This window comes from Apium graveolens, chromosome 7 (genome assembly GCF_009905375.1).
Source record: "Apium graveolens cultivar Ventura chromosome 7, ASM990537v1, whole genome shotgun sequence".
In the NCBI taxonomy this organism is placed as follows: domain Eukaryota; kingdom Viridiplantae; phylum Streptophyta; class Magnoliopsida; order Apiales; family Apiaceae; genus Apium; species Apium graveolens.
In genome coordinates, this window is record NC_133653.1 from 236,099,314 (window position 1) to 236,110,532 (window position 11,219).

General features: G+C 39.8%; 1 non-coding gene across 1 annotated transcript; it reads right to left on the reverse strand.

The window, feature by feature from the left end:
• Positions 1 to 9,591: 9,591 nt before the first annotated feature.
• Positions 9,592 to 9,698, reverse strand: LOC141676049 (small nucleolar RNA R71). Its single transcript, XR_012556660.1, has one exon. It is a non-coding gene; the product is annotated as a small nucleolar RNA R71 (small nucleolar RNA).
• Positions 9,699 to 11,219: the final 1,521 nt, after the last annotated feature.

Below are 11,219 nucleotides of genomic sequence, written 5' to 3' on the forward strand. Positions count from 1 at the left end.
AACTAAGGGGAGAAGGAAGGGAGAAGTAAAAAGGGAAAAGAAAAAGATTCATTTGCTGGAGGCACAGGGAAGCCTGATGATATCTACTATAGTGGAGAATAGGATGACTTTGATATTTGTGATGTTCCCACTGAATCAGTCTTGGGAGATAAAGATGGTTTCTTTGAAGCTGAGGAGGAAAGTGATTTTGGAGAATGGGAAGAAGAAGCTCCAGTGGATCCTCTGTTTGAGAAAGAGTTTCAGCAGCAGCAGTCAGAGTTGAAAAGAAAAGAAGCTGAACTCAAAAAGGTATCCCAGATCATTGACATGAGGAAAGACATCCAAAGAACAGAAACTCTTCAAAAGCAACGTCTTCATGACATTAAAGCTCAAGAAAGGAGAAGAGATGTCAGACTGAAGATTGGTAAAAAATGGGATGAAGCTAGGAGAGTACTTGATATGCCTCAGCTGAGCACAAACAATGATAGGCAGTTTCTACATCTTCTGGACAAGCTGGAGATCTCTAATCCAAACAATGACATGTACATGAATGCTATAAAGACTGAAGTCTCAAGGATCACAGCTGCTTTTGACAGATCTCTAAATGAAATGAGCATATTTGTATATTGTCAGAGCAAAGGATCTTTCAATGTATCACTTCATCTATTTGAGAATCGTTCTTTGTCAGAGATTTGGGTTCTTCTCAACAAAGTCAAAAGAAGCTCAGAATTGAATGAAGTTCTTCGAGAAAGGCTCAAAGAGTTTGCCAGCAGGGCTAGTCCTCAAGTGGTCAACAATCCTCATCAGGTAAGATTCTTTAAGTCTGACTGTCTTCAAATCTGCCAGCTCGATTCACAATCTCTTAAAAACTACTCAGCTAAGCATCTTATCTGGATGGAACATCACTTAAGAACTGCTGGATATTCATCCATGTTAAAAACTCAAGCAGCTGATCTGATTCAAGCTTATTGTGAAAAGAATATAAAAGGTACAATCAACTCAAGAATAAGCTAAAGAAAGTTGGAGTTCAACCAGTCAGGCCAGACAGCTTCACTTCAGAAAAGGATCATGTCTTTGACAAGGAGTTGCTTCAAGATTTGGAAGAAGGTGAATTCGGAAGGGAAGACAACTAAATTCAATTAGCTCAAAACTCAATGTAATATGATTAGAGCTTTATGAATCAAGATAGACTAATGTAGTTATATGTTCAGACTAGAGGAACATCTATCTTGTATTCACTTGTAAATTTCTTTTGGAATCTGGAAAATGTTAAATATAATCCAGAACTTTTTTGTAATTTACTTTGCATTACTGTTTATATCTTTTTCTTATTTGTTAGTTGAGTTATCCTCTAGGTATTTGTTGTTATTGTCTAACAAACAAATAGGGGGAGATTGAAAGGCATATGTCATAGCCTATTTGTTTATTCGAGGATTTAACTCAACTCAAATAAGGATGTAACAAGTAAATAGTGGTCATATCGTCAGAGAGATCTCTCAGAGTAACATATGTCAAAGGATTAAGTAACATTCTACAGACTTGATGACTTAATTCACTGGAAGAAGCTCAAGATATTGATCATGCCTCAGTAATATAAATCAAGATTGTGGATTTAATCAAGTGACAGAGATCTCGTCAGGGTATCAATTAATTACAAGGATTTAGTCTGAAGAAAATCAAGAGTATCAAGGTCAAGGCATGAAGAAACGTCACGGAAGTTAGTCACTCATGAACCAGACAGTACATCGAGTGTCAGCATTGAAGTGGTGGAATTGATTCATAATTGACAGTGACTTTCAGAAGATTTTCAGAAGAAGGGTTGTTGTTCTAGAGTAGTATTAATTCTCTATTAATTAATTAAGTCGTATAATTTAATTAAGAAAATAAATTAAATCTGCAAAGATTAATTTATTGATTAATTGAATTAATGGATTAATTAATTCTGAATTAATATTATGTATTTTCAGAATTGATTTTGAATTAATATTCTATATTAATTCAGCAAGACTATCTTTTGTATTAGCAAGACAATCGGTATGACAATCAATAGTCATACCGAAAGTCATGCCAGTTCATTTGATTGTCTTGCCAGTTCGGATGGATTGTCTTGCCGAAAGTCTTTCTAGTTCAAATGGATTGTCTTGCCGAAAATCTTTCTAGTTCAAATGAATTGTCTTCCCGAAAGTCTTTCTGGATCAAGTGGATTATTTTGTTTACTTAACAACAACAGCTGATTTTTCAACAGAGAGCAAGCATTGAATATCAAATTCAGAAGAACACAGAACAAAAGAAACCTGCAGAGAACTTATTGCAAATTCACAGATCATTTATTTCTAGTATTTATTGTTAAATCTAATCCACTAGAAATCATTTTCTTGTTCTTGTGTACCTATCTAGCGGATCAAAATCCCTAGAACTTAATCTCAAATTACAGTTAGCATTTGATCCTTTTATTACAAAAATAGAAAAAGTTCATGTCGAATTTATTCTAGATTTGGAATAATTTATTTGAGATTAATCCCTTGTGAACGATACCGTTGTTGTAACACCTTTCAAGTTTAATAATATTTTTATTTAACTTGAATTGTGTTTCACTTTTTATTCCGCATTTTATTCGATTAAACGGTATTGTTTGTATTCAACCCCCCTTCTACAAACATATTGAGACCTAACAACCTTCCCTATTGTGTCAGGTACCAGTGGAGCCTATGGGGGAGGTTGACCCTGTTGAGGATGTTATGGCCCCTGAAAGTGACCCTATTCCCGAGCTGGAGGACCCCCTATTGATGACTCAGATGACGGCCCTACCGAAGATCCCCGGAGGAGAAGACTGACTTTCCTACCCCTTTAGCTGATGATGTTGAGGTGCCCCAGAGCGATGGCTAGACTAGACAGACATAGAGATGTACCCTCTCCCAACCGTTCACCCACCCACACCTCACCCAGAGATGTTGAGCCCTTTACCCTACGCTGATGAGGACGAGGATGACGAGATGGAGGCACAGACCTATGAGATTTGTGACATATCCTCCAATGACCCGCACTCACCCCTACCACCCCTAAAGACCATACATATAGTTGTGCATGACTGGATAGTGGTTTAGCTTAATACTAAGATCACTGCGGCATCTGCCCGCACTATGGAGCTACGACAGGCACTGATCGCCGAGAGAGCTATTAGGCTAGGCTAACGCGGGGACTTCAGGGCTGCTTCCCCAACTATAGCTCGTCGGGAGATTGATGGAATTAAGCTCCGTACTTGAGTGTAGATGAGGATGACGGTGATGGGAGGATACATTCCAGAAGTTGATGTTGAGATGATGCTAGCAGGAGCGATGGGGAGGGTTCGAGACCTCACACGCAGTGACTCGGACTGAGAGACCAGTGACCACATATGGACCTTGTACAGGGCTGGGTGACTTGTCACCAATTTTGTTAGGATAGATAGTAGTAGATAACATTCCTAACCCTTCAGGGTACCCGGTATATGTATTTATATTTCAGTTTTCAGGACTATGTAGTTGATGTATTGTATTCAGGACCACGTATGGATTTGGATGGTTGTTATTGTACCCAAGATAGAGACTGGGACACCCTATGATATATTATCTTGCAGTTATTAAGAGATTATCTTACCATATCATTTCACCTTGATAAGAAGCATGCTAAATATTTAAATAACATGCTTACCTACAAATGAATTAATCCAAATGTAAAAAAAATATGCAACTGTTATTGACATCATCTTTATTATCAGAATGATGCCACCCAGTAGAAGAGGAACCAGGGCACAACCCGCTGAATCTGTCAATCAACGACAAAATGAACCTAACCATATAGTGAATGAGGAAAGCAAAGATGACCTAGACTTTAATGAGTTTGATGAAGAAAGATATGTACAGGAAGAAGCTGAGGATACCCATCATGGGGGAAACCCCATGAATGAATTCATGGAACTTTTAAGGGCCAATCTGAGCCAACAGCCCCTTCCACCACAACCACATGTTGTACAACAAACTACTGTTACCGCATTCAGGGAGTTTAAGTCTCTCAAACCCCCGGAGTTTTTAGGATATGTCGATCCTGTTGAGGCACGGGCCTGGATTAAGGAAATAGAAAAATCCTTCGAGATACTAGGTGTTGAAGAGTGACACAAGACCATCTTCGCCTCTTACACACTAAGGGGAAGCTAACTACTGGTGGGAGTCTAAGCGTAACCTCGAGACTGATGTTGTGATCCCATGGGATAGATTTACCCGGTTGTTCTTAGACAAGTACTTCCCTAGGTTTATGGAGACTTAGATGGAGATCAAGTTTCTAGAGATGAAACAAGATAGAATTACTGTGGCAGAGTACGAGACCAAGTTTACTGAGCTGTCACAATTTGTACGACAATTTGTGAACACCAAAGAGAAGAAGGCACGAAAGTTTCAGCTTGGTCTGAAATAGTAGATCCAGAACCGAGTAGCAATTAAAGAGCTGGCGGATTATACCACCTTAGTGTAGAAAGCCTCGATTGTCGAATCAAGTAATGAGCAGAGTTTGAAAGAGAAGGAAAGTAGGAAAAGAAGGATGGGAAGTCAAGGAGGAGGAGGAACCGGAAACAGGAGCCTTCCGAGTAGGTTCATCAGGGGAGTGGTGTCCCAACCTGCGAGAGGCTCCGAATTTAGAAATTCCCCAAGTGAGAGCATTGGCCAGGACGGCGGACCATCTAGGGTGATATTTCATATCCAACCCCACGCTCCTATACCAGAATGACGAACATGCGAAAAAGACATCTCGGAGTGTGTGTCGAGGCGAGATCCCCTCTGAAATGTTTCAAGTGCAATAAACCAGGACATCTTACCCCAAGTTTCCCCCGACCAGGAATGACATGTTTCCAGTGTGGAAAGATAGGGCACGTAAGGAAGGATTTCCCCACTAACCGACCATCGGCTTAAGGAATAAGCAGAGCCACTTCCAACCGGCCCCCGACTGCTAGGACTTTCAACATGACCGTTCAAGATGCTGTCCGGAACACTGACATGATAGCAGGTACCCTTCGTTTAAATTTTGAATGTGCAAATGTCTTATTTGATTCTGGAGTGACCAAGTCTTTTATATCTCAAAATTTTGCTAAGAAGTTAAATTTTAATGATATACCCTTATGTGAAGTATTACAAGTAGAAATAGAAAACCGAGAAATCATTCTTGTAAATCAAGTACACCCTAGATGCAAGTTGAAACTGGAAGGGAAAGTCTTCGAGGTTGACTTAATCCCATTTACATTAGGAGAGTTCGATATGATCCTAGGAATGGACTGGTTATCCAGTAATGGAGTGTAGATAGATCGTGAGTGAAAGAAAATAAGGATAAGAGTGCAAAATGGAAAGGAGATAGTGTTTAAAGGTCAACGACAGACCCAGAAATTTCTGACCATGATTCAGGCTAAGAGACTGTTAAAGAAAGGTAACGAGGCCTACTTGGCATATGTGATGGATAATAAATAGGAAGTTCCTAACATACAGGACATACTCGTAGTAAACATATTCGAGGATGTGTTTCCAGAGAACTTACCAGGATTGCCACCCGACAATGAAAAAGAATTCGCTATAGAATTAGCACTAGGGACGACACCGGTATCTAAGGCCCCATATAGGTTGGCCCTAGTTGAGATGAAGGAACTAGCTTCTCAACTACAAGAGTTGTTAGATAATGGCATGATAAGACCCAGTGTGTCACCATGGGGTGCACCAGTGCTGTTTGTAAAGAAAAAGGATGGTAGCATGAGATTATGCATAGGCTACCGAGAGTTGAACAAGCTGACCATCAAGAATAGGTAACCACTCCCTAGGATTGACGACCTATTCAACAAGCTCAAAGGTGATGTGCACTTTTTGAAAATAGACTTGAGGATGAGATATCACTAGTTGAAAATCAAACCTGAAGATATACCAAAGATTACCTTTCGCACTAGGTGTGGACATTATGAGTTCTTAGTCATGTCGTTCAGGTTAACCAAATCATCTGTAGCCTTTATGGATTTGATGAACAGAGTTTTCAAGAAGTACCTAGATATATGTATGATAGTTTTCATAGATGATATTCTAATCTACTCAAAGATAGAGCAAGAACACACGGAACATTTGAGGATAGTCCTAGAAATCTTGAGGAATGAGAAGTTGTATGCCAAGTTCTCAATGTATGAGTTTTGGTTAAAGGAAGTTTTAGGGCATGTGGTGAGTAGCAAAGGATTTTTAGTCTACCCCGCCAAGATAGAGGCGGTATCCAATTGGGAAAGATCGACTACCCCAACCGAGGTTAGGAGTTTTGTGGGCTAAGAAGGATATTACCAGAGATTCTTGCAAGACTTTGCCAAGATAGCTGGCCCATTGACTAGGCTTACCTGAAAAATGAAAAAGTTTGTGTGGACAGAGAAATGTGAAGAAAGCTTTCAAGAGCTGAAAAGTAGACTGGTGTCATCATCAGTACTCGCTCTTCCTGACGGAAGGGAGAGTTTGTGATATACAGCAATGCCTCGCACAAGGGGATAGGATATGTGCTTATGCATCACGGAAAGGTTATTGCGTATGCCTCTCGGCAGTTGAAAGAATATGAGATAAGGTACCCTACCAATGATCTAGAATTAGCAGTCATAGTGTTTACCCTGAAAATATGGAGGCACTACTTGTACGGGGGAAATGCGAGATTTACACAGACCATAAGAGCCTCTAGTATATTTTTTATTTAGAAAGAATTAAACATGAGACAGAGGAGATGGCTAGAGCTGATTAAGGACTATGATTGTGAAATTCTGTATCACCCGGGTAAAGCCAATGTGGTGCCTGACTCCTTCAGTAGGAAAGAGAGACTCAAGATAATAATGACATCCGAGGAGTAAGTTAAAGAATTTGAGAAGATGGAAATCGACGTGAAAATAACCAGTAAAGGATAAGAAGGACTATTTGAAATCAGGTTAATACCAGAACTAGCTGAGAAAATACGAGTGTGTTGGGAAAAGAAGATGAATGAAGAAAGAGAAACATTGACCGGTGAGGAGGTCAGATGCGAGAAAGATGAGAGAGGGATAATGAGGCATGCATCCCGGATTTGGGTTCCGAATAAGCAAGAACTGAAGGATGAGCAATTATACGAAGGGCACAGCTCCAGATATTCAATCCACCCGGGAAGTACGCAAATGTACCATGATCTTAATGAATATTATTGGTGGCCTAACATGAAGAGAGAAGTAGCAGAATGGGTCAGCAAATGCTTGACATGCCAGAGAGTGAAGGTCGAACATCAGTGACCAAGTGGACTATCACGGCCCCTTGAAATTCCGGAATGGAAATGGGAGCATATAGCCATGGATTTTGTGACAGGCATACCAAGGACTAAAACCAATCACGATGTCATATGTGTTATGATAGATAGACTAACCAAGTCCGTGCACTTCTTGCCAATTAAAAAAAGGTACACCGTAGACAAGTTAGTGGATATTTACCTGAAAGAGATCGTAGTGAGGTGTTGAGTGGCATTTATGATACTTTATTATGCTCCATAAAGATTTGAATTAGTGTATTTGTACTCAAGTTATTGGTGTGTTTTCTAGAGTTTTTGCATTTCAAGCATTAATCTGAGAATCAGGTGAATTAGCATTGATTTGATGCTAATATGGTGTTAGGATGGTGTCCAAGGAATAAAGCTTGCAAAGACCGGCTCAAAACTGTAAGGAAAAGAAGAAGTCAAAGTTTTGGCAAAAGCCCAGCGCGCCCGCGCTGATCAAGCGTGCCCGCGCTGATCAAGCGCGCGCCCGCGCCCAAACATCAGAGAGCCAGCGCGCCCGCGCCTTGTCGGGATAGCAGAATCATGTTTCTACTTGGCCTTTGAAAGAAAGACTTCTACATTGCATGGGGCTGCTATATAAACAACTTTAGGTCATTTTTCATAAGATATCAAGTCAGAGACATATCAGAGCTAGGGAGAAGACGACAAGAGACCTATAGCACAATTCAACAAAGGCGAAGACGGTCTAGTTTATTATTGTGAATCTTTGTTTTGAGTTGTAATCTTGGATGCTCGTTTCTTGTTTTGTTGAACTTATACTCTTGTGTTAACTTTGTTTGATTATTTATTAGAAAGACTGTGTTTATTATACCATGCTTTCATCGGAACCCAAGTTGATGATGAGTCCGCTTATGGGCTAATCGTTATCCTGGAATTCTAGCGGAGTTATTTATAGATTTCTTTAGTTGATTTGTTTTGATGCCTTAGTGTGTGGTGATTGTATGATAGCCTAGTATTGGTTGTGCGTATTTGTCTTATGAGCGTCGCGAACTTATAAGATAATGTGTTAATTCTTAATGAAGTGAAAGTGAATTTAAGAATTTAGAACTTGCCATGCTAGCGTAGGTTCATGTGTTTGTTATGTATGATGTGTAGGTAATTTTAACCATCTTACTTTATTTATGTAATCAAGATAGATAACTTGTGCTTAAACCGTTATATTGTCAAATTCTATAGACATATAGGGTCTCAATATAATTGGTGTCTATTCAGCTTCTATCTCTTTTATGGATGTCTGGTAGTATGGTATTTGTGCAACGAAAGTTGGCGTTTATCAGTTTCGTGTTATCTGATTAGTGTCATCACCATTACATGCTAAGGTTAAGAACGAAAAGGCTATTGAATGAAGTATTTAATGTAGTTAGAATCCCATATTTGTCATATATATTAATTCAATCAATCTTATTCCCTTAGTTATAATTGTTAGTTTAATTCTTATAAACAACCTCAATTTGTTATCATTGTAGCATTGAATAATAATCATACATTGTTGTTTAAGTGCATAAATTAATTAGTTAACCAAGCTAGTCTTTGTGGGAACGAATCTGATTTATATCTTATACTACTTGTGAACGCGTATACTTGCGTGTATTATTAGCGCGTGTTTAGCGACTAACAAGTTTTTAGCGCCGCTGTCGGGGACTGCAGTGTTAAATTTTAGTTTATGTGTTTTCCATCAGTGGTCGTTAAAGTTCATTGACTCGGACATTGTTACTTATTTATTTCCTTATCTTATTTCAGGTACTCTAGCGAGGGTGTATGCATACGCGTTCGTGTACTCGTAAGAGAACACTGGATAAAGCCGAGGAAGAAGTTGTGGTGGTTCAAAAGGAAGTTTTTGAAGAAGAAAAGAAGGTAGAAGAAGAAGAGAAATTCGAGGAACCAGTTTTAGTAGACATGGGTGATCAAGAAGAAAATCATAAGGCATTGATGGACTATTCTCAGCCTAAGATCAATGACATTCAGCCAAGTATCATCAGGCCAGCCATCAGGGCTAACACTTTTGAGATCAAGTCAAGCACGATTCAGATGATACAGAACTCAGTTCAGTTTGGAGGTTCTCCTACTGAAGACCCCAACATGCACATCAGAGATTTCATCGAGATCAGCAACACTTTCAAGTTTAATGATATGACTGAAGATGCTATCAAGCTGCGACTCTTCCCATTCTCTCTGAGGGACAAAGCTAAGTGCTGGTTATATTCTCTACCAGCAGGATCTATCACCACTTGGGAAGATTTGGCTCAAAAGTTTCTCACTAAATTCTTCCCTATGGCGAAGACTGCTACAATCAGGAATGCTCTTACTCAGTTTGCTCAGCAAACTGGAGAATCTCTGTGTGAGGCTTGGGATCGATATAAAGAGATACTAAGGAAGTTCCCACACCATGGCATGCCTGATTGGATGATTATTAACTGCTTCTATAATGGATTGGGTGCTACTTCTAGACCCATGCTCAATGCAGCATCAGGAGGAGCATTGTGGGCAAAGAGCTATGATGAAGCTTATAAATTAATTGAACAGATGGCTGCTAATGAATACCAGAATCCTTCTCAGAGACTGACTAAGGGAAAAGTAGCAGGAATTCAGGAGTTGGATGCAGCAACTGCTATAGCTGCCCAACTTAAGGCTTTGACGATGAAGGTGGACACTTTGGTTAATTATGGAGTTAATAAAATCGCTAGTGTCTGTGAGCTTTGTGCTGGTGCTCATGAGACTGATCAGTGCACAATTTCTAGTGAATCATCTCAGTTCGTGAGCAACTTTCAGCGTTCGCAGCAGCCTGTATCCTAATTTCAGTTGGAGCAACGCTCAGAATGCGGTTCAACGGCCTTATCAGCAGTATTTATTTAAGTAGTACAACCCCCTGGTTTTCAGCAACCGCAATATGCACCTAGACAGCAACTTCAGCTGCAACAAGCTAATGAAAAATCTGAATTAGAGGAGTTGAAGCTTATGTGCAAGAGTCAAGTTATTTCTATCAAGATCTTGGAAAATCAAATTGGAAAAATTGCCAATGTCTTTCTCAATCGTCATCCTGGTACATTACCTAGTGATACTGAGGTGCCAGGAAATGGGGAAGCTATGGAGCAGGTAAAGGCAATCACTTTGAGGTCTGGAAAGGTTACAAATCCCGAACAAACTCAAGTGTTGACTGAAGAAGCTGGGGCTGAGAAAGAAGTAGAGCAACAGGAAGTAGAAGTGGAACCAAGGAAGATTACTGTTGAGCACACTCCTCCTGAGGGTAATACAGGGGAGAAATAGATTTATCCTCCACCGCCTTTTCCTAAGTGGCTGCAGAAGAAAAAGCTGGACAAGTAATTTGAGAAGTTTCTGGAGGTGTTCAAGAAACTTCAAATCAACATACCTTTCGCTGAGGCTCTTAAGAAGATGCCTAGTTACACAAAGTTTATGAAAGGTATTCTCTCTCGGAAAGTGAAGCTAGATGATTTAGAGACAGTCGCTTTCACGGAGGAATGTAGTGCTGTGCTGCAACAGAAGTTGCCTCTGAAGCTTAAGGATCCAGGAAGCTTCACTATCTCGTGTACTATTGGAAATGTGTTTTTTGACTTATGCTTATGTGACTTGGGGGCTAGCATTAATCTGATACCTTTGTCAATCTTCAAGCAGTTGGACTTACCTGATCCAAAACCAACTTATATGACTCTACAATTGGCCGACCGTTCTATTACATATCTGTGAGGTATTATGGAGGATGTCTTGGTCAAGGTTGATAAACTCATCTTCCCTGCTGATTTCGTCATTCTTGATTTTGAGGAGGATAAGAAGATTCCCATAATTTTGGGAAGACCTTTCTTGGCGACTAGCCTAACCTTGATAGATGTGCAGAAGGGTGAGCTCACAATGCGAGTGCTGGATCAGGTTGTAACTTTTAATGTGTTCAATTCTATGAA